Source organism: Protopterus annectens, chromosome 8.part0 (genome assembly GCF_019279795.1).
Source record: "Protopterus annectens isolate FY-2018-M chromosome 8.part0, PAN1.0, whole genome shotgun sequence".
In the NCBI taxonomy this organism is placed as follows: domain Eukaryota; kingdom Metazoa; phylum Chordata; order Ceratodontiformes; family Protopteridae; genus Protopterus; species Protopterus annectens.
In genome coordinates this window covers 801400041-801426253 of record NC_056741.1, presented here as the reverse complement: position 1 = coordinate 801426253, position 26213 = coordinate 801400041, and positions in this window count along the sequence as shown.

Sequence of the window (26213 nt, the reverse complement as noted above, 5' to 3'; positions counted from 1 at the left end):
GAGTCTTCACACTAACCACTGCAGAACTCTGTGCCCCATTTTTAGGTATATGACATACTAACTCTTAAATGTCTGATACTAACCCATGCACACATTCTTGGGAAAGACTGACACAGATTTTCCTGCTGTGTTTCTTGGCCAAAATTACAAGATGATGGCTGCCACCAATCAAATGCCACAATATCCCTCAAAAGGGGTATTCAGTTATATTGGGTATAATAGATATTGAAACAAATGGTAGCATGTATCCCAAGCAGTAAGGCATTTCGGAGTGGCCCTGGTGTTATCACAATCTCAAGTTATTAAAAATATGAGAGGTAGTAAAACATTTAATAATAAGTAAAAGGATTTAAAACATGTAAATACTGAATAACTGATTCCAATAAACATCAGAGTTTCACACATAGGGAATATGAAAATAACACGGTAGGATAGATTTCAAACTGATTTTAGAAAAACTGCAACTAACTAGCTGTAGTTCCCTGACTATCTGAAGATTAACTGACCCTATATAATCTAAAGAACTCAACAAGGCAAGATTATACTCTTACTTCTGCAAGCAAGATGAGGAATTATGTCCACACTCCAGGTTATTGTCTGTCCTCAGCAACTGGAACAACTACTCTCCAGGAAACAATTGAATAACTCTGGAAGCAACTGAACTACTACTACTATGCATTAACTGACAAATAACCTGCTTTTATAACAGATTTTTTAAAAGTACCAGGAACCTGCTATGAGAATTCTGCTCTCTCATATCAGAATTTGAAAACTAAACATACAGCTGTTATGAAGATTCTATTCTCTTAGCTCTGGCACACAATGACATCACATCTAGGTCAGCTGACCATGGCACAACATGTAGTCAGAATTCTCTTTACAAAGAACATGTACATTTGATCAGCCAGAAGAACACTGTTTGACATTCAAACATCTTGCATAAATTAGAGTGATAATCAAAATACATAAACTTATTTACAAACTTATAGCTAATCATGATGGCATATGCAGCACAGTGTAGTTTACAATTATTTACAATTATTTACAAAAACTTTAGCCAGTGATACTAGCACAGATAGCACTATCTAATGTCATTCACATTTCTCCCTCTTTGAAGACTCAAGCAAGATTGTCAAGTGACCCTGGAAAATCGTCACTTGAGAAAAATGGGGCTGACTGAAAATGTATCCACCCATACCCCTTCTTGACAGTCAGTCAATGTGAGATCTGTCCTACAGCATTATTTTCATATTTCCTGTGTGTGAAACGCTGTTGTTTATTGGAAACAGTTATTCAGTATTTACGTTTTAAATCTTTTTATTTATTTTTAAATGGTTTACTGCATCTCATTGTGGCTGGTTATATACTTAATATTTTAATAACTTGAGAGTGTTTATGCTTATTGTGTTAACACCATAGCGTTCTGCAGTGGTTAGTGTGGACACTCATTTGGGGAAATGGAGTGAAACATATAGTCTAGTCCCAGGTTTTGGAACCTGTTCCCAGGGTACTCTTAGCGGAAATTGTATATTTCTATCCCTGCTTTTAGTGATGCTCCCTTACCAGAGACAGTGGTGTTGAGACTCCTTAGTTACTACCCCGGGGTAAAGAGGACTCATCACATATTGATGACTATATATATATATATATATATATATATATATATATATAAACTAAATATGGAGGAATCCCCCTTTAGCCGACTACACAGATGGTCAAAATGTATGCAAGATCAATAATCCCCAGGTAGTGGAATATTACCTTTCCCCAGGGATTGTGTGATCTTAGAAATAATATATATTATTAGCAGGGGGTGGGGTGCAGGGGGGCTTGCCTCCCTGCAAAAAATGATGTTTTACTGTGTTTTGTTTTTTAACTTTGCTTTGCATGGACCAAGATTTTTGCTCGGAACATGCATAGTAGCATTTTGTGGTCGATCCTGTGAATCCGGATGTTTGGTTCAGTTGTCTTTTTTCAGTATATATATGTTAATGTTTGTACATCAGTGGCCACATCACTGACTGTCTCATCTTCAGCTTCTTACCTTAACCAGCAAAAGTCCAATAACTTGAAATACATAATGTCTACAATACACATGAATCAAAACTACAAACTAAACAAAATGGTACGTTGGCAAATGCCACAATATTAACAAGTAGTAAACTACTCATAAGAAGCATTTTACAGGGAGCTGTACCTGCAGCCCTACCTTATATATATATATATATATATATATATATATATATATATATATATATATATACATACATATACTAACACCATGATCACTCAACTGCAGGGCAAGTATAAAACCCAATGAACTGTACTATTATCAAATAGTATACTAATTTTGATAAAGCTGTCATTTAAGCACATTAATAAGGAAAGTTATCATTTTAATTGTATTTTCGTGCTTGCAAGTTGACCTAGAGTTAACAACCAGGCATTTCATATATTGACATGCCCACTATATGCCTTATTTTCATCCTTATTTTGGACTCCAGGAATGTGACGCAACGAAAAAATGAATTTGTATACACGTCAGATATTTAAAATTTCAGATCATTGAAGACTTCACAAATTTATCAGTAGTATTAAAAATATCACCAAATTGATTAAGCTTCCCCAAAATACAGTGTATTTTTGCTACTTACCAAAAAATAAAGTAAAAGTCTTATGGATTTGACAAAACAAAAATACATACTAACAGTCGACAAGTGCTATCCCACCTAAATTTATTCTTGAATTCAAGTGAACACTTCACTTAACTGAAAAGGCAAAATAAAATGAAAAATGGATTGACAAATTGACTACATATTGATAGGAAGATTATGAAACAGCTAACAGTGAAAGATCAATATATTTATCTCTAGCCTAAGATTCCTAAAAATAAAAAAAAAACCCTGTAGGATGTCCCATTGTGGCAGACGTTGGCTCACTAGCAGAACCCCTTTCAGCTTTTTAACACATTACTTAAAACCTTTATTGTCTGGTATTCAACTTAGGATTCTTGATACTATATAATTTTTAAATATATTAAAAGATGCACACATGGAAATGGGATGGTATATGTGTACCTTGGATGTAAAATCCTTATACACCAATATTTCTCATTGGGTGGCTTTGCAAGCTCTGGAATATTGGTTAAATAACGTTAATTTATATAGTCCAAGGTTTTCACTAAAATTTTTTTTTTTTTTAGACAGGAGTGTTATTTGCAGTTACAGGCTACTGCTATGGGGAGCCTATTTTACTCCTATATACAGTATGCTGATATGTTTATGGGATATGTTGAGCAATTTATTATGTCATTCATAATATTTATATTGACTCTATTGATATTTGACATCATTATTTGGATGACTGCTGGTTTGTTTGGACATCTGATGTGGAATTTCTGTTGGAATTTGTTCAATATTTCAATGATAATAGGTGGAGTCTTTGTTTTACTTTAAATTATGATACCTCCAGCATTTCATTTTTGGATGTACTGGTTGAGAAGATGTTGGATGGAACTGTTAACATTTCCTTATTCAGGAAGGAATTCCATAAAATTCCATACTACAGGCATCTAGATGTCATCCTAGACATATAATTAATAACATTCCTTTAGCACAGTATTTTAGGCTGAAAAGAATATGCTCTGAAGTAGAAGAATTTGATAATGTTAATCAAGATTTAACCTCTAGATTTATTGATAGAGATTATGATCCTAAAATATTACAACAGGCTTTGGATAATACTAATAATAAATCCAAGGCGTGAATTATTAAAATGTCAAGATACAAATGATCAGGTTTATGGTGGGCTAAAACTAAGGTTGGTTACCACCTTTGGGAGTAATATTAGTGCTTTCCACCATATTGCTCACAATCATTGGTTTATTTTACAGACGGACAAAGACTTGTTAGAAATTCTCCCTCACAAATGCATTTTTTCATATAGTCATGGTAAGACTATAGGAAATTATTTTAGCCATTACAAAAGAGGGTTGAATGCAGCAGGTGAAGTACAAACTACTTTGGATGGCAATGTTTTAAAGCAGTCTTTCCCTTGTGGTGCATGTACAGCATGTGTTATTTTCAGAAGTAAGGAATTTACATCAGCGAACATTCGAGTTTATGAAATTAAAACTGCTATTACTTGTAATTCACATTGGGTTCATAGGTTGGTACTAGGCTATTGGCCTTAGGGCCTATACAAGCCTAGCCATAACAGTTTTCTGGCTATTTCTTCCCACAGTATTTACTTCCCTGGACCCCTGTCTAGCAGGGAGACTGACGTGATCCCCGGAGTGAATTTCCTATCTCCCATCCAATTGTCAAGGTTCCTTTTGAAGAGGGCCAAAGAGGCGCTCTGCTTGACACGTATGGGCAGTCTATTCTAGAGTCTCGGGAGTCTCTGGGTCAGGAACCTATCCCTCAAGCATGTTTTGTTCATTGTGATGACAAGGTTTAGATCCCTGGAGCATGTATCTCTGAGGGATTGGTTATACATTTAGTTATATGTTTTTGTTCTGCTTTCTATGTTGAAAAGACTTCTTGATTTTTCAGACACATATATTTGAACATCTTAGTGACATTAGATGTCAGTGTGAAGCTAATGCCTTGTTTAAACATCCGCTTAAGTATCCTAATGCCCAATTTCATTTTTCAGGTATTGATAAAATTATGTTTTGTGGTCCAAATAATTAGAATGGAAAAGCATGCTTAGTGTAAAGGCATGTTTTTCTTTTTTGGATTGTGAAACTAGGAACTTTATTTTTTCCTGGTTTGAATGAAAATTAGTTTAAGTTTTGTATTTACATTTGAGTATATGTCTTTAAATGTGAGTCTAAGGAATTTAGATGTCATCTTCAAGGAAGTGATAAGTATCTGCTGAACGTTTGAATTTTATTACCATAGTGAGGAAGGCTGTTGCCAAAACCAGTATATATTTTTTTAAACTGACTAAATAAAGAATACATTGTTGGATTGGGTTTGGAGAGTGCTGGCCTTTGTTTTTGTTCCTGTTGTGGGTTGCTTTTTACCATGCACTTTTACCTACCTTGCGAATTGCTGTTGTTATATTGACTATATTTCCTATTCACTACTGTGTGAAAAAAAACTTTACATGAGCCACATACACACAAACACACACAAACACACACACACATGCAAACACACACAACCCCAAACCATCCCAGAATACATTTCTCCGAATTCAACTTCCTAAATATAAAATGTGCTCTTATTGGAAACAATAAAATGAAAGAGTGAAACATAAAACACTAACTGCAACTAAACAATCAAAAAAATTACAAACAAAATGGATGCAATTCTTGCTGCCTAAAACAACTATAAATAAACAAAATAAACCAAGTTAAATATAAAACAAACTGTAAAGCTTATAATCCTTTCAAACAAATGAACTTTAACTACTATATATGTGTCTATGTGGGTGTGTGCATGTGTGTGAGCGTGTGTGTGTGTATGTGTGTAAATGTGCATGAGAGCATGTCTGTGTATATAATCCCTCCAAACTATAACTGAAAGCAATTTTAGAGGTACTCCATACAAACAAACCTATATAGACCCTATTCATTAGAACGTTAGGCAATTAATGCAGCAGAGTAAAGTAAATGGAAGGCATTGTTCTTAACGTCAATAAAAAAAGAAGAGAGAAAAAAGCAGATATGTGGAATATGTTGGAGGTCTGTGTTTAGTGATGCACAAAATATCTTGTACTATTGGACTGCAGAACTCGATTTATGACAAGTGACTAAGCAATACTCTAAACCTACACTGCAAGAAACTTCAACCATCATGCAAACAGACACAAACACACGCACATGCACACAAGCACACAGATACACACCCACACGAGCACACACACGCACACACGCACACACGCACACACACACACACACACACACACACACACACACACACACACACACACACACACACACACACACAAGGTTTCAAATAACAGTCTACCAACTCTCCTGTGAGTGCTGTTCTAAACCAATGCTTCAGGCATACTATTCCCCACTTTAAGGAGAAAAAGTTTGGCTTGGGAGGTTAGGGTGTTTATCTTGCAGAAACAAGGTACAGGGTTTGATTCTCACTATTGAACGAGATTGTCTAGGTTTAAAATGGCCTACAAGGGCATCTATCCTAGTATTTACTTTTGAACCTATGAAAGGGACCAGGTACAGTAGCTTAAATTTGTACTAGTAATGGTAACAGTGGTATACTTGTGAAAACTGGAATAGTGAAAAGCATGTTATTACTGATGCAATGCATATGAAATGTGATGAGTGGTGGGATGTTGGCATAATGGTTATGTGTTTACCTTACAGACATAGGGTGCAGGGTTTGATTCTAACACAGAGTAATTTGATAGGATTAAGAAAATGGCTCTCAAGGGCAGTTAGCCTAGCACCAATCTATGAACCCATACTTATCCAGAGGCTTGGAGTGAATCTGAATTAAATCCAAGGCATCCACTGTGATCAACAATAAAATAAGCACATTTTAACCTTGCATTGCAGTTTTTTGAACTGTACTTTGTCTGCTGAACCTAGGCTGTTTACTATTAACTGAGTACAAACAACCAGCCATCCTGCATTAAGAAGGCCCCTCTACACCCTGACCTATCTGGGACTGTTGGAATAAGGCTCAGTTTTGGGCTCTCCCATTGGCTAGTTTGTGTTAAAAATTGTTTAACTTTGCTTGTATTTAATAACTGCATTTGTGCATAGCTGCACACCATGTTTTAGCACTGCCATATATAGACACCAATTTTAGAAACAACAATTTTAGAACCCTCCTTAGCTCCACTGCCTCAGTGAGCAACTCAGCTGCTCATTCTGAGGCATTGATGCAGTCTTCCACCTGTAGCCTTCCACAGAACAGCCACCCTTGTTAGTCTCACAGGCAAATCCAGGTCCATCTAGTCCATTCCCACCAGTCACTACAATATATACTTGCCATAAAGGATCACCATTTCTCCAGTCAACCTGATTGACGTGTTAATTCAAATGACCTGGAACACCTGGTCTGCAAATGTCCTGGACCTAGTGGTCTCCAAAATGGAAATGTCAGACCATAAATCTGTCTCATTTGAAAAATGCATATCCATTTTTCCAAAGTCTGAGTTGAGTGACTCTATGAACAGCAAATATCTTCCCTTGGATTTACTAGCTTAGTAGGGGAACTGAACTAGATTACCAGGCTTTCTTCTATACCACATTCACACAGACACACACACACATACACACACACACACACACACACACACACACACACACACACACACACACACAGGGTCTGCCTCAGGGGAAATGGTTTCAAAATCTGGGACTGGACTATATGCTTTACTCCAGGTTCCAAATTGAGTCTTCACACTAACCACTGCAGAACTCTGTGCCCCATTTCTAGGTATCTGACACACTAACTCTTAAATGTCTGATACTAACACATACACACATTCTTGGGAAAGACTGACACAGATTTACCTGCTGTGTTTCTTTGCCGAAATTACAAGATGATCGCTGTCACCAATCAAATGCCACAATATCCCTCAAAAGGGGTATTCAGTTATATTGGGTATAATAGATATTGAAACAAATGGTAGCATGTATCCCAAGCAGTAAGGCATTTCGGAGTGGCCCTGGTGTTATCACACTCTCAAGTTATTAAAAATATGAGAGGTAGTAAAACATTTAATAATAAATAAAATGATTTAAAACATGTAAATACTGAATAACTGATTCCAATAAACATCAGAGTTTCACACACAGGGAATATAAAAATAACACTGTAGGATAGATTTCAAACTGATTTTAGAAAACCTGCAACTAACTAGCTGTAGTTCCCTGACTATCTGAAGATTAACTGACCCTATCTAATCTAAAGAACTCAACAAAGCAAGATTATACTCTTACTTCTGCAAGCGAGATGAGGAATTATGTCCACACTCCAGGCTATTGTCTGTCCTCAGCAACTGGAACAACTACTCTCCAGGAAACAACTGAATAACTCTGGAAGCAACTAAACTACTACTATTATGCATTAACTGACAAAGAACCTGCTTTTATAGCAGATTTTTTAAAAGTACCAGGAACCTGCTATGAGAATTCTGCTCTCTCATATCAGAATTTGAAAACTAAACAAACAGCTGTTATGAAGATTCTATTCTCTTAGCTCTGGCACACAATGATATCTCATCTAGGTCAGCTGACCAGGGCACAACATGTAGTCAGAATTCTCTTTACAAAGAACATGTACATTTGATCAGCCGGAAGAACACTGACATTCAAACATCTTGCATAAATTAGAGTGATAATCAAAATACATAAACTTATTTACAAACTTATAGCTAATCATGATGGCATATGCAGCACAGTGTAGTTTACAATTATTTACAATTATTTACAAAAACTTTAACCAGTGATACTAGCACAGATAACACTATCTAATGTCTTTCACATTTCTCCCTCTTTGAAGACTCAAGCAAGATTGTCAGGTGACCCTGGAAAATCGTCACTTGAGAAAAATGGGGCTGACTGAAAATGTATCCACCCATACCCCTTCTTGACAGTCAATCAATGTGAGATCTGTCCTACAGCATTATTTTCATATTTCCTGTGTGTAAATATCTGTTGTTTATTGGAAACAGTTATTCAGTATTTACATTTTAAATCTTTTTATTTATTTTTAAATGGTTTACTGCATCTTATTGTGGCTGGTTATATACTTAATATTTTTAATAACTTGAGAGTGTTTATGCTTATTGTGTTAACACCATAGTGTTCTGCAGTGGTTAGTGTGGAGACTCATTTGGGGACCTGGAGTGAAACATATAGTCCAGTCCCAGGTTTTGGAACCTGTTGTATATTTCTATCCCTGCTTTTAGTGATGCTCCCTTACCAGAGACAGTGGTGTTGAGACTATATATATATATATATATATATATATATATATATATATAAACTGAATGTGGATGAATACAGATGGTCAAAATGTATGCAAGATCATTAATCCCCAGCTAGTGGAACATTCCCTTTCCCCAGGGATTGTATGATCTTCGAAATAATATATATTATTATCAGGGCTTGCCTCCTATGTTTTACTGTGTTTTGTTTTTTAACTTTGCTTTGCATGGACCAAGATTTTTGCTCGGAACATGCATAGCAGCATTTTGTGGCTGATCCTGTGAATCCTGATGTTTGGTTCAGTTGACTTTTTTCAATAGACATATATATATATATATATATATATATATATATATATATATATATATATATATATATATATATATATATATATATATATTAATGTTTGTACATCAGTGGCCAAATCACTGACTGTCTCATCTTCAGCTTCTTATCTTAACCAGCAAAAGTCCAATAACTTGAAATGCATAATGTCTACAATACACATGAATCAAAACTACAAACTAAACAATATGGTATGTTGACAAATGACACAATATTAACAAGTAGTAAACTACTCATAAGAAGCATTTTACATATATATATATATATATATATATATATATATATATATATATATATATATACACTAACACCATGATCACTCAACTACAGGGCAAGTATAAAACCCAATGAACTGTACTATTATCAAATAGTATACCCATTTTGATAAAACTGTCATTTAACCACATTAATAAGGAAAGCTATCATTTTAATTGTATTTCGGTGCTTGCAAGTTGACTTAGAGTTAACAACCAGGCATTTCATATATTGACATGCCCACTATATGCCTTATTTTCATCCTTATTTTTGACTCCAGGAATGAGATGCAACGAAAAAATGAATTTGTATACCCGTTAGATATTTAAAATTTCAGATCATTGAAGACTTCACAAATTTATCAGTAGTATTAAAAATATCACCAAATTGATTAAGCTTCCCCTAAATACAGTGTATTTTTGCTACTTACCAAAAAATAAAGTAAAAGTCTTATGGAATTGTCAAAACAAAAATACATACTAACAGTCGAGAAGTGCTATCCCACCTAAATTTATTCTTGAATTCAAGTCAACACTTCACTTAACTGAAAAGGCAAAATAAAATGAAAAATGGATTGACAAATTGACTACATATTGATAGGAAGATTATGAAACAGCTAACAGTGAAAGATCAATATATTTATCTCTAGCCTAAGATTCATAAAAATTAAAAAAAGAAAACCCTGTAGGATGTCCCATTGTGGCAGACGTTAGCTCACTAGCAGAACCCCTTTCAGCTTTTTTGACACATTATTTAAAACCTTTATTGTCTGCTATTCAACTTAGGATTTTTGATACTATAGAATTTTTAAATATATTAAAAGACGCACACATGGAAATGGGATGGTATATGTGTACCTTGGATGTAAAATCCTTATACACCAATATTTCTCATTGGGTGGCTTTGCAAGCTCTGGAATATTGGTTAAATAACGTTAATTTATATAGTCCAAGGTTTTCACTAAAAATTTTTTTTTTTTTTTTTAGACAGGAGTGTTATTTGCAGTTACAGGCTACTGCTATGGGGAGCCTATTTTACTGCTATATACAGTATGCTGATATGTTTATGGGATATGTTGAGCAGTTTCTTATGTCATTCATAATATTTATATTGACTCTATTGATATTTGACATCATTATTTGGATGACGGCTGATTTGTTTGGACATCTGATGTGGAATTTCTGTTGGAATTTGTTCAATATTTCAATGATAATAGGTGGAGTCTTTGTTTTACTTTAAATTATGATACTTCCAGCATTTCATTTTTAGATGTACTGGTTGAGAAGATGTTGGATGGAACTGTTAACATTTCCTTATACAGGAAGGAATTCCATAAAAATCCATACTACAGGCATCTAGATGTCATCCTAGACATATAATTAATAACATTCCTTTAGCACAGTATTTTAGGCTGAAAAGAATGTGCTCTGAAGTAGAAGAATTTGGTAATGTTAATCAAGATTTAACCTCTAGATTTATTGATAGAGATTATGATCCTAAAATATTACAACAGGCTTTGGATAATACTAATAATAAATCAAGGAGTGAATTATTAAAATGTCAAGGCACAAATGATCAGGTTTATGGTGGGCTAAAACTAAGGTTGTTTACCATCTTTGGGAGTAATATTAGTGGTTTCCACCATATTGCTCACGGTCATTGGTTTATTTTACAGACGGACAAAGACTTGTTAGAAATTCTCCCTCACAAATGCATTTTTTCATATAGTCATGGTAAGACTATAGGAAATTATTTTAACCATTACAAAAGAGGGTTGAATGCAGTAGGTGAAGTACAAACTACTTTGGATAGCAATGTTTTAAAGCAGTCTTTCCCTTGTGGTGCATGTACAGCATGTGTTATTTTCAAAAGTAAGGAATTTACATCAGCGAACATTCGAGTTTATGAAATTAAAACTGCTATTACTTGTAATTCACATTGGGTTCATAGGTTGGTACTAGGCTATCGGCCTTAGGGCCTATACAAGCCTAGCCATAACAATTTTCTGGCTATTTCTTCCCACAGTATTTACTTTCCTGGACCCCTGTCTAGCAGTGCGACTGACTTGATCCCCGGGGTGAATTTCCTATCTCCCATCCAATCGTTAAGGTTCCTTTTGAAGAGGGCCAAAGAGGCGCTCTGCTTGACACGTATGGGCAGTCTATTCTAGAGTCTGGGGAGTCTCTGGGTCAATATATATTTTTTAAACTGACTAAATAAAGAATACATTGTTGGATTGGGTTTGCAGAATGCTGGCCTTTGTTTTTGTTCCTGTTGTGGGTTGCTTTTTACCATGCACTTTTACCTACCTTGCAAATTGCTGTTGTTATATTGACTATATTTCCTATTCACTACTGTGTGAAAAAAAACTTCATATGAGCCACATATACACAAACACACACAAACACACACACACATGCAAACACACACAACCCCAAACCATCCCAGAATACATTTCTCCGAATTCAACTTCCTGAATATAAAATGTGCTCTTATTGGAAACAATAAAATGAAAGAGTGAAACATAAAACACTAACTGCAACTAAACAATCAAAAAAATTACAAAAAAAATGGAAGCAATTCTTGCTGCCTAAAACAGCTAAAAATAAACAAAATAAACCAAATTAAATATAAAACAAACTGTAAAGCTTATAATCCTTTCAAACAAATGAACTTTAACTACTATATATGTGTGTGTGTGTGTGTGTGTGTGTGTGTGTGTGTGTGTGTGTGTGTGTGTGTGTGTTTGTGTGTGAATGTGCATGAGAGCATGTCTGTGTATATAATCCCTCCAAACCATAACTGAAAGCAGTTTTAGAGGTACTCCATACATACAAACCTATATAGACCCTATTCATTAGAAAGTTAGGCAATTAATGCAGCAGAGTAAAGTAAATCGAAGGCATTGTTCTTAACGTCAATAAAAAAAGAAGAGAGAAAAAAAGCAGATATGTAGAATATGTTGGAGGTCTGTGTTTAGTGATGCACAAAATATCTTATATTATTGGACTGCAGAACTCGATTTATGACAAGTGACTAAGCAATACTTTAAACCTACACTGCAAGAAACTTCAACCATCATGCAAACAGACACAAACACACGCACATGCACACAAGCACACAGATACACACCCACACGAGCACGCACACACACCACGCACACACACGCACACACGCACACACGCACACACACACACACACACACACACACACACACACACACACACACACACACACACACACACACACACACACACACACACACACACACACACACACACACAAAAGGTTTCAAATAACAGTCTACCAACTCTCCTGTGAGTGCTGTTCTGGAATCCTCTTTTTTTAGGAAGATGTAAGATGTCCAGGCCTCCTCAGTCATAATCCACAGCAGTTCTTTACTGCAGGACACTTCCAAAAACCAATGCTTCAGGCATACTATTCCCCACTTTAAGGAGAAAAAGTTTGGCTTGGGAGCTTAGGGTGTTTATCTTGCAGACACAAGGTACAGGGTTTGATTCTCACTATTGAGTGAAATTGGCTAGGTTTAAAATGGCCTACAAGGGCATCTATCCTAGTATTTACTTTTGAACCTATGAAAGGGACCAGGTACAGTAGCTTAAATTTGTACTAGTAATGGTAAAAGTTGTATACTTGTGAAAACTGGAACACTGAAAAACATGTTATTACTGATGCAATGCATATGAAATGTGATGAGTGGTGGGAGGTTGGCATAATGGTTATGTGTTTACCTTACAGACATAGGGTGCAGGGTTTGATTCTAACACAGAGTAATTTGATAGGATTAAGAAAATGGCTCTCAAGGGCAGTTAGCCTAGCACTAATCTATGAACCCATAAAAACTTTAGGCTCAGTTTGGTGGAGCTGCTCTGAGTTTTGCAACTTATCCAGAGGCTTGGAGTGAATCTGAATTAAATCCAAGGCATCCACTGTGATCGACAAAAAAATAAGCACATTTTAACCTTGCATTGCAGTTTTTTGAACTGTACTTTGCTTAACTGCTGTTTCATTTTTGCTGTTGTTATTGCTGTGACTGTTTTTTCTGAACTTTGAAATCCTAATACCTCTATATTTCGTAGCATAGGCTAAATTCACATCTGCTGAACCTAGGCTGTTTACTATTAACTGAGTACAAAAAACAGCCATCCTGCATTAAGAAGGCCTTCCTACACCCTTGTGGCAGAAGTGTATAGCCCAGGACCTATCTGGGACTGTTGGAATAAGGCTCAGTTTTGGGCTCTCCCATCGGCTAGTTTGTTTTAAAAATTGTTTAACTTTGCTTGTATTTAATAACTGCATTTGTGCATAGCTGCACACCAAGTAACGGAGTTTAGCACTACCATATATAGACACAAATTTTTAGAAACAACAATTTTCCCTCGGTATCTAATAGAGAACCCTCCTTAGCTCCACTGCCTCTCTGTGCGCAATGCAGTTGCGTATTGCTTCTCAGTGAGCAACTCAGCTGCTCATTCTGAGGCGTTGATGTAGTCTTCCACCTGTAGCCTTCCACAGAACAGCCACCCTTGTTAGTCTCACAGGCAAATCCTGGTCCATCTAGTCCATTCCCACCAGTCACTACAATATATACTTGCCATAAAGGATCAGCATTTCTCCAGCCAACCTGATTGACGTGTTAATTAAAATGACCTGGAACACCTGGTCTGCACCCCCACAAGGGGCTCAAATGTCCTGGACCTGGTGGTCACCAACATGGAGGGGGATTACTGCACTACCAACCTGTGTGTTGCACTCCTTGGTAATGTCAGGCCATAAATCTGTCTCATTTAAAGTAAAAAATCTAACCTGACACCTCTACAGGAGTAAAAAAAAAAACGGAAAAATGTCTCCAAAGCAAACTATTGCCTACTAAGTGATGGCATAAAAAGTTTCAAAGCCTCTGCCAACAATAACTCCTATGCAGAGGAATACACAATCGCCCTATATAGCCACTTAAATGCATTGGCTCGGCTGTACCTAACAGGAACAAATCCAGGTCTTCCTGAAAGCCCACCTTGGTGGACTGTAGTATAAATAAGTTATACAACAAAAGAGAGAAACTGATATCTAAGAACATGAGGAAGCTAATTCAACAGAGGAAAAATACCCTCCACAGCTTGAACAAGCAAATCAGATATCTTGTTAAGTCCTATAAGGCTAGCTACAAGTCTAAATTACCATCCCTAACTAAAGACAATCATAAGGCATTCTTCAGCTACGTCCGAAACCTAAGAGGGAATGCACATCCACACTTGTCAAGTTGCATCATAAAGCTGTTTCCTTTGATGTAGAATTTAACTCAGAAAGCCCAGCTAAACTAGTAACAGTTAGGAACTATTGTAAGGCAAACTACATCCCATTAAGTGGCAGTCTGTCAAAATTCAAAAGTCCTCCTAACCCTGAGAAAACTCCTTCTAACCTTGAGAACCAAAGTACCTATGCATAATTATTCAGAGTCCCTATACAAACATGCGAATAGCTATCAGACATAAATACAAAGCAAAACACAGTTTACGGAGCATAGAAAATGGCAGCCATTTTCTTTTCAAATGTTGGAGCTGGATGGCAGCTTAATATGCTGCCATGAAGTAATAGAATCATTTTTAGTGTGCATTACCTGTGCATTAGCACTCTTCTAGGCAATGCTCGTTCTCCAATCAGAGCGGTAATATACAGGTCGACCATTATCTAATAGTGATTAAATGTCTGGACTTTCTTCATCTTAGTGCCAACAAGATAACTTGAGGAAAACTTCATCTTAAATAATCTTGAAGGAGTCAAATGGATTCTATTTATTATTTGGATTTGTATAAACTTATTGTGTATAAAGTATGTAAAAATATTCAGTTCTAAACAGAAAATAACTGAAAACTAAGGATTAGGGAAAATGAACATTTTGATTTACCTCCCAACAGATGCTAAACTTGTGTATGTATCAGTATTTTATGAATAACAGATAATGCCTTCTTTTTTAAATATCATCTATCAAGATGTTGCCAAGGAGGTTTGTACAATAAAAACATATATCACTGAGTTATATATAAAACCTACAATTATAACAGAAGTATACTTTCTGTGAGTCTGATATGATTCATCCCAAGAGAGTTCAGCAATCTTGGGAAAATACATTCAAAAAGAGGTACATAGTTAGTTATTCTGTTGTTAACCCATGGAAAAAGGAATTGAAAGTAGAAAGGGAAAATGACCACGGACAGACTATAGATAAATGACCGAAATTTAAGTATGGTGAATTCTATAGAAATCTTACTCTTAATCAAAACATCTCCAGTTATGAATATGCTTTTATAATGGATATTAATTCATTTAGGTTTAAGAATATATTGGTATACACTATGAAATAATAATTCACAATATTTTACTGGATAAATGAACACTTTTCACCATGAACTACCTAGGCATTGGACTTTTATGGACAGTTTTTGTAATGAGTTTGGCTAAAACACAGGATCAGATATAAATCTTTGAGAGTAAAAGACAACTAATGGAAACATGAACATCTTATTAATGGCAACTAAGCATAATAAAGACAAATATTTACAACAGTAAAATCTGAGTTAATCATCTATAATATGTTTACTGATATTTTATGTGACTAAGATTGAATCTATATATCTGTAGTACAAGTTATGCCATAACAATAATAAACATAATTGTCAAAAAATCTGAAGAAGAATGTGGAATAAGTTGAGCTGACTTGGTCTGATTGATCATCAGATGAATAAGTGACTGTATTTTAGAAAAAGCAAATTGTATGCATTGTACTTAATTAAGACAGTCAGCAGAATAAAATAAAGTTATAATATAGGCAATTACAGCTTATTTTATGTAATATATGATTAAATCTTATATTTTTTTAAAATATCAAACTAAGGAATTAATGGCTAAGATAATTCATTTATGAAATGAGAGAGACTAAATTTTATACAGATTTTGGAAAAACATGATTAGGTTCTAGAAGAAAGGCACTGCATGTCTGTAATCATAGTGCAACGTTCCCAAGAAAGAGTCTAAAATAATTCATGTGTTAGCCTGTTTGGGTCAGGTATGTTGGTACATTTCAGGGAGTGGTATGTGCTAGCTTGTTTGGGTCAGGCATTGTTACATTTCAGGGAGTGGTTTGATGCTTTTCCTTCAGCAACCAAGAAAGAATGGAAAGAGAATAAATCTGAGGCAGATTTGCTGAAACCCTGAGTTTGTTAGGTTGACATCCGAGATTCATTTAACATTATAAAATTTATGGAAAGGTTCGTTCGTGTGTTGTTCATGCTATTCTGCTAAATGCTTCTCAGTCATGTCACATAAAAGGAAATATTCAGTGTATTCCATTTTTAAAGCATCTTTCCATAATGGAATATATTTGTTATATGTATGTCATGTAAAAGGAAAGATTCAGTGGTTTCCATTTATAAAGCATCTTTCCATAATTGGATATCTTTGTTATACTTTATAGTTAAAGGCTTAGATGCAACTTCTAAAAGCTCATCCATATATTTTAGCTATTGTATTAGTATTTTTTCTCAGTAATCCAGTCTGCTATAGAAGTATCACAGATAGTAACCTTGAAAGGTTCATATTTAATATTTAGTACATCTGGCTAAGAATTATTGTTTTGCCAATGCATAGTGATTGTAGTTCTCATATAACATAGAAAGCATGGTTCTTGGCAGCCATTAAATATTAAGACATATCTTTGGGTTTTATTATGCACATTTACAGACTGAATGCTATTGCTAAGTAAATTATAATCTGTTAGTGAAAAAATGAAAAGAAATAAAATGACGTTAAGAAAATGTTGAAGAATGAAAGCAATGCATACATAATAAAAATCTAAATATTTTTAATGCATGTGTGGCTTTTTTTCTGAAATGCATGTTTGGCTTGCCAACAATTAATAAATTCTGCATCTTACATAAATAAATTAAAAAGAGAAGTATACTTCACTTGATGTAAAAAATCTGCAGATGAAATAGTTATGTGTTCTAAGTGTGTATTTCCAATCTCCACATAATAATATAGTCCAACAATTTAATAGGTTGAGAAACAGCTGGTAAAAAAATCCTTATGCAATGTCAAATGATGTACTACTGCTCCAATAACCAAGACTTTTTTTTGATATTTGATTAATAATAATAAGACTCTGTCAACAATCTATACCATTGATGAATGATATCAGTGGTACTGTTCCTCTTTAATTAAAACAGAAACTTCTTTCCTAAATGTTGCTGTATAATAGGCTGTATTTTAAATCCAAGGATCCTTAAATTTAGCTAAGAATATTTGTTTGCCATTAAAATTTGTCTCTTGTAGACAAAAAGTTTATTCTGTTCTTTTTTATGTGAAAGCTACACTTTTTTCTGTTTTACACCCAGAATATATACATTGACATTTAGTGGCACTACTTCAAGTGTAGGGATATATATAACAAAGAATAACTGTTATTAACTGATAAAAAAAACTTTACATATAGCATGAACACGTATTAATTCATATAGCAGTTGAGAAAAGGAAAACAAAGTAAAGGCCAAATAAAAAAGAAGAAAGGTAATAGATTAGAAATACGTGTGATAAATCTCTAGGAATAAAATTAATATGATACCAACTGAAAAAAAACATTATCAAATTGTATGCTTCCTCTGCATGCAAATATTGAATTAATGTGCCATCATAGCTCATATGGACAGTACAACACGTACAGTATGTCCTGGTATCTCAAAAACAGTCAGAAGTTTTGTCCAAATAGCCTTTATTTTAGAATTTGAATAAAATAATGGACTTAATTTTCTCTTTGTTCATAGTACTCTTCAAAGAACAAGGCAAAAGGATGTCTGTTCTTCTTAGTATCAGGTGGAAAACCAACAGGGGCAGCTTGTGCTATAGGGTTGCAGGACTGCAGCCCCCCCCCCAGCTGTACAAAAGAAAGACAAAATAAAAAATAAATAAAGCAACAAACACGAGTGCAGGAACTCGCGTGTGTGCACTCGCAGCTTTTCCCGAGTCCGGACTGCTGCTGAAGCAGTCCAGAGCATGCACACAGAATCTGGACTGCTAGTGAAACAGTCCAGATTTGGAAGACAGCCTGCAACAGCAAAGATCCAAGAAGTCTATGCAGTTACAAATGCATAGACTGGAAGGGGATCAGACTGCAAACGTCTGGAAGCTGGGTAGGAGCTTGCTCCTCTCACTGGAAGGATTTGCTTTCATGGGCTGTCTAATGCTGATGGAAGCAGGAATAGTGCTCTGATGGAATACTTAACAGCTTGACAGACTTGAAGCAGTGGAAATACTCGGGTAGGATACTCATCTTGGAAGGACTTTTGGACAGGCTTTACTTTTGAAGGAAGGGTATGTGTGATGTTTGGACATACTTTACTTTTGAAGGAAGGGTGTGTGTGTGTGTGTGTGTGTGTGTGTGTGTGTGTGTGTGTGTGTGTGTGTGTGTGTGTGTGTGTGTGTGTGTGTGTAATGCCCCAGTTAAATAACCCCAATGGCTAGACTCAAACCCTGTACCTTCGGGTAAATAGCAACAGCTTGAATTCCCTACCCACCACCACTTGTGAAACCTTTGCATCATATTTTTGTTCTGTTCTGTTCCTCATAATATCTGTGTTTTTTCTGGATTTTTAATTCACTAAATAATGACAGACATTTGAATTTCAGACTTCATATTCTTCAGAAAGTACATGTTAACACAAAACCTTTTATTCTAGCAATTTTCTGTTTATAAGATCAATATTTAAACTTTGTCCCTATTTTGGGGCTGTATTCCCCCATTATTGGCTTTGCCCAGGATTTTTGTGCTAACAGGTTGAGAGTTATGGTGAGAACTGAATTCACTGAATATGTTTGGAGGCTGTATTCCCCCACTATTGGCTTTGTCTAGGTGTTTTGTGCTAAGAGGTTGAGAGCTATGGTGAGAACTGAATTCACTAAATGATAGCCATTTAAGTTTCAGTTTACCTGTCTTTCAAGAAATAGCTGATTTGGCATAGTAGTATGTTGCTCTGACATTTGTGCACAGGGTCCTGCGTTCAAGACTTGGCAATGGAATGCATGGTGATAACACAGCATTTTTTTTCTAGCAACTTTCCAAGATTATACAAGCAATGTTTAAAATGTCTCCCTAGTTTTGGGGATTTTGTACCCCCAATAAATTTTGGCTTTTTCCAGATTTCTTGTGATTCACAGTTGAGAGATACAGTTGCATGTCAAGTGGATTTTACAAGGAGCTGAGAGTGTGAAGAGAAGTTTAGTGCTGCTTATGCTGAGTCTGCTTGTGTTGTTAATAGCACAACAGGCAGTATACTTGCTTTTGATGCAAAAGGCTGTGGGTTCTACTCCCACAGTATATAGATGCATTGCTGATACAGTACTGTGTTGTACTTTTAAAGGGGGTGGATGCTGCAGTCCTGAGAATGTCCTCTTTGGTGGAGATACCTAGTAATGATGAACCTGTTATCAGTTTGCCATTCAATCCCTGTTGCAATATTACTAGCTTATCATTTTTTTATGTAGCATAGGTAATGTATTCCTCAAGGGCAACAGGCACTTTATTTGTAGATGAAACAATGAAATATAAAGTTGTTTGCTAGCAGCAACTTCTTCATTAGTTACAAATCTCTTTGATGTGGAATTATTTAGATGACTTTAACTTCTGCAGAGATTGTGCATATTTACTGATACTGATGGATGTAGAGGTTTGAGTACACTTTTATGATGGAAATGTTATGAATTGGGCAGTTTTGTCATTATTGGTGCATGCATTTTGTTTCATTGTTTACTGGAAAATTTTCAAAACAATAACTTTAAAACACCCTCTAACAACTGTACTATATTATACAAGGAATATAATTTAATACAACCAGGAAGGTGTATCAAACAACACATGTATGTTTCCTGTGCAAGGGGCCTATGATTTGAAAACATCCCAAAGTTAATCTTTATCTTCCACTGGTCAGATGTATTTTCTTTGAATGTGGGTTCCAATGCTGTTTCAATGAATGTGAGTTTCAAGGGCAGAGAAGTTTGAATGTTAAGTCTATTTTCATTGCGAGAGTGCATTGCTTTGTTTAGCAGATGTCTATTAGTGTGTGCTGTAAAATGTAAAATAAAACTTTTAAATGAAATCCAAACCATCATAGAAGTAAATCAGTATGCACAATCATGTGTTTATGGTAAATGGGGTGAAATATCAAAGTAATGGGACATTGGAATAGCTGCAGGGGGGAGGCCCCATTTAACTATGATTTTGTGAATGGGGGAAGGGCGGCAAACTCAGACAGCCCTAGCTGAATTATATCTCTTAACTGTCCAGATTTTTGTAGAATGAATAGATATTTGCATCTTATTTTTGGTTTGTTCCTCATAAAGTTTGTGGTTTTCTGGCAAATCATTTAGAAATAAAGTCACTAAACAATGACAGACATTGAGTTTCAGACTTCATACTCTTTAGAAAAATGCATGCTAAAGCAAGACCTGTTATTCTGTCAACTAAGTGTATACAAGATCAATTTGTAGTACTGCTTGCATGTTCCGCCAGTATATTTGGCCTGGTCCAGATTTCCTGCATTAAGAGGTTGAGAGGTACACACAAATAATTCGCTTTAAAGAATTAGGTATATCCAAACCTCTCAGCTGTCCACAATTCTGGCTCAAAATGTTGCTCTCTCCCTAATAATCCCTCCACAAAATGGCAAATTTGGAAGAAGACGTGGAGAGTTTACAATTAATAAATAACTGTAATAATCAGACTTATAGATTACTTTTAATTTCAGAAATGCATGTACATTCTCTTATTTTGTCAGCTGTTCAAGTTAACAGTACTGATATTAAAAAAGTGTCCCTTCTTTGAAAGGTTCCCAGCTATATTGTGTGGATATTTTCTATTTTTGCATCACATTTTGGTCCATTTTTTATAAAATTGTTTTCTGGCAAATTAGTGGAAAATCATTAAAGATTGAAGTTAGAAAATAATGGCAGACATTTGAGTTTCAGATTTCATACCCTTCAGAAAATTCATACTAATGCAAGACCTACTATTCTATTATCTTTCAAAGTTTATAAGAGCAATATTTAAAAATTGTCCTTATTTTTGGGCCTTTGTCCCACTTCTGTTTATGGCTTTGTCCAGATTTCTTGCTCTGAGACTGAGAGGTATAATAAATGTGTCAGGGCCATCACTGTCAGCCAGAGACATTTCAAAATGTGACATACTTGCTGCACTCCACTCCCCCATGTAGTGACTCTGGATGTGTCCAAGCAAGGCATGGAGAAGTTATGCAGTGTAAGTGTGCAGAGTATCCCCCATCCAAGGTAGACACAAGTACTACAGTGGCTTTTCAAATGTCCATGATTTTGCAAGATGTTCTAGTTTTCTGTCACATGTTTATACTGATGATTTATGCTTCTTCATATTCAGAAAATGCATGTTGTTGCAGTGCCTATTGCTGTGTGTTTAAGTAGCAATGCTTTAATTACCACTAGGTAAGCTTGTCTGAGACTGTAAGATGCAATTAAGCTTTAATAAGCATACTGTTAAAGAATTACCAACATTGAAAGCCTTTTTGTTGTTGCCATGCAGAGAATATTTACATAACTAGATAGCGTATAAGCCTTAGGTATTGAAGTGCAAATGACAGTATTTTTAATAAAGGACAGGATTACAGTATTTTCAAAAGCTCATTACATTTGTTGGAGACTTGCAGTCATCTTTGCAGGCTTTACCCATAAACTAAACAGAATGCCAGTGTATCATCTGTGGTCCATAACCTGTGCAGTAATCCTTTAAGCAATTGATCTTGAGCTTGTTTTTTGTTTGCTGTTCATTTTTTACTTTGATCATGTTTTCCCCATGAAACAAGTAGATAGTTATTGGCAGGCCCAGGCAGCAGGTCTTTTTTGGATAAGAAACATTTTTACAAGTGGAGGTATCACAGAGATTGCTACTTTCAGCATGTTACTTGGTACTTTTATAAAGCTGAATATAAATTATAATTAGAACTGCAGTGCAAGGAGAAGTGGATTGAGTTGAGTACTGCTTGTTTTTTATACTTGATTTTGACTGACATTCCAATAATGTATTTAAAAAGTAATTTATTTTTTCATGCCTCACAACCGTTTTGTTTCCATCTAGATATTAAGTAAGCTGTCATGTAGCCAATGCATTGAAATATTTTTTTTCTTGTTTACTTCATTTTGTCTTGTTTGGACGCTCATAATGTTGGTTTGGCACCCAGGGCAGTACACTTAATTAAAGCCCCAGTTTTTGTGGTTTTGAGCATGGCTCTGTCCCTTTCTAGTTGGCCACACCTCTTCCCATTGGCCCCACCCATTCAGCTGTCTCCTGTAGCTCCCCTTTGATTTGAAGTCACCAGCCGCCACTGAAAACCAGCAAGAATTGAAATGTTAATTTCATCAATTGCTGAATAAATGATATTCTCTCTCTCTCTTTTTCAAAAAATTCAATACAACCGATTTGGTTCATGACCAGAGTAGAGCAGTATCAGAAACTGATCAACAGAATCTTTCAGGGGAACACCTTTAAGCCCCAGAAAGACTTTATAAATGGCAGATTCCAACTAAGGCCACATTTTATTTTCCCAAGTTTCATACTTAATAGCCTCAGATTTTTTTTATTTTAAGTTGCGGCTTTAGGGTCGTGCAGCTTTAACTCAAAATTATATGTTATCTAAAGCAGCTTTACTATCCTTAGTTTCGTTTTTTTTTTTAAATGTAACAACTGTACTATTGCTAATTCCATATTGCTGCTGCCTCGGATTTCTGGCACAGTGTATGAATATGCTGCATAATAACCTGTGAAGGGGTATTATCAGACAATGATTTACATTGACATTCAACAACAGAGTCAACAATTAGACCAGTTGAACATTTATTATAGCATAGTGAAGCATGTTTCTTTGAATTTATAGAAAAAGCAATACTCTGCTTGATTTAACTGTGTGGTAGTCAGTGTGTTCATGTTGACTTCACTATAAATCAGAACAGAAAATCATAAAGTGACGATTGTTGTTTGCTGATCCTAAAAATGAGGTTGTTTTATAGAGAGATACATTCCACTGATGAACAGGCAGAAGAATTAACTTGGTTGCTGACAGATAATTTGTTGAAATAGCCAAGATATGAGTCAGACGTGATACAGCTGATTGCTACTACTTGGTAGTCTGAATTCACAGGGTTGTCATTAAAACAAAGCAAACAAGAAGACTCAGTTATAGCAGTTTTCTGTTCTATTCAAGCAACTGAAGAAACCAGTTCAGAAAAGATTAAATTGTCCTTTCTTGTTTGTAGTAAATGTAGAAAGTATCAGATAGAGGAATCATTTTAGTTTTGTACTGCCTCTATCTTTTTAGTTTAAAAAGATAGATGTTAGATATACTTCAAATGCCAATTATTCAGAAGGAAAAGACAACAGTTTCACAAGACACACTTGACTACAGAGCCCTCAGCACCAGCATCACAGATCTATGGTAAATCAGATGTCCAACTTGTACTCCTCAACCACTTGCACTCTTTTACTAAAGCGTATTCTACTGTTCCTTATATATAACATGTGATGTCATAGTTTATGACATAGCATGTTGAAGAGCTGTACACCTCATTGCATATGTGAGGTGTAAACATAAAAGTGTAGTGCCACAAGAGTATATGTAGCAATTCACTGCTGTGAAGAGCTGTTGTCTTTCTTTTAGAATCTATCCTTATTCCCAAAGAATGTAATGAATTCCTTGTAGGAATAGTGCACTCAGAATTTTTCCTGTTGTGCTACGGCAAAGTTAATTAAGTGGAATATCTTAATTGATGACAGGAAGCTGCAGTTACCACTTGATTCAGGTAATATGGCTATATTTATAATGACACAGAATTTGTGTAAAATGATGATCCATAGTAAGAAAAAAAGTTGAAATATGCTGTATTCATAAAGATAGAAATATAAAATGCATTTGAGAAAATACTCCACCCTGTTGCTTTAATTCCTATATTAACACATGGAATGATTACAGGGAAATATTTTTCCATCATAAAGATTTCTGTAGGCATAAGAAAAAATATTATTTCTTTTGATATATTGTCTTATCAGTGTGGGAAGGTGAACCAAATGAATAACACTTCAGGTATACTTCTTTCTAACGTGAAAAGGGGGAACAACCACCAATCACACTCTTTTGAGATTATGTAAGTCCACCAAAGATCAAGGAATGAATAGTGCTAGGAAGTCCCAAAGGAACAGCAGTTTGATTATGGTTACAGAGAAAAGAAACTGCACCATTTAATGATACTTGTCAGCACATATCTAAGGCAGAGCAACCTGTAGAAAGAGAGACACTAGAAGAAAGCGAATTTCACAGTAAAATATTGCAGCTAGAAAATGTTGCAAAGCAGTGAGTATACGTAACTAGTAGAACGGAAATTTAGAACTCATTCATTCACAGGATGCATTCCAGTGAAATGAGATTAGGCAAGTTGGAAAATGTACAACCTAAGTAGGATTCTAAGTGTTCTGCCAAATTAAAACAGAAAATCTCATAATGGAGAAATCTGAGCAGCAGGCAATGGTAAGGATGATAAACACATCAGTAAAAAAAGACTTCACTATTAGTACTTGGTCAGAGTCCTTAACCCACTTCTGTCAGCGTAAGACAGAAGACTCAAGTAAGGGAAGACTTTAAGTAGCAGGTATCTGTCAGTAAGGAAAAAAAAAGAAAATTAGAAGATACATTTTGCTTGGAGATATCCTTTACAAGGGGGTATAACATAGAGAAGACAAAAAAAAAGCAAAAGGGAGGTGTTAACTTAAACTTAAACAAAGGGAAAACAATCTGAAGAAAAAAAGAAAGAAAAAGGAGAAGGCAGTCTGCACTATGAGAGACAATCCTCAACAGTGCCCTATACATACACGAAATCTGAACAGAAAAATGAGGATTCTATGAATACAGGTTTCTAAAAGAAAATAAAAACAAGAAAAAAAGAGTAAGGCAGAGATAGCAAATGACACTAAAGAGAACTGGTATGTGTTGTCTTTTTAGGAGAAGAGTTAGACACTGAGACCAGCGCCTTTATGGGTAGGAAAGGTGTCAGTCCCTTCTACCTCATGACAGACTGACTTTGAAGAAACTCAAGAGTTAATTGACCTCCATATAAGCTATCCAGTTTATACAGAGAAAATTTAAAGATCATAGTTTGAGCCAAACAAGGAATAATATAGCTAGAGTTGTAGTGGAAGAAGCTGAGCAATATGTTTCCACTTCTTATGAATAGTATGAGTTAGAAAGTGTTGTACTGTATCATGTAAATGTGTGTTTGTGTCTTTCAGCTTTTCCCGGTTAGGGGTCGCCACAGCGGAACTCCAGTCCACTAATGACTGGCAGTTGATTTTTACGTACTGGCTTGCCAGGCCTTACGCACAGCCTTCAATGAAGGTACACCCATTCACGCATGTCTCCATGCAGAAGATTCTCTAGCTGGGAATCAAACTGGACAGCATCTTACTGTAAGACGACAATGATACCGCAGCACCACCACCGTGGGTCATGTACTGTATCATGTAAATAAAGACAGAAAAGAAATAGTATGGCAGCTACTAGTGCAAATACCTTTTAGATATCAAGAGATTAGGTCAGCTAATAGACATTTACTA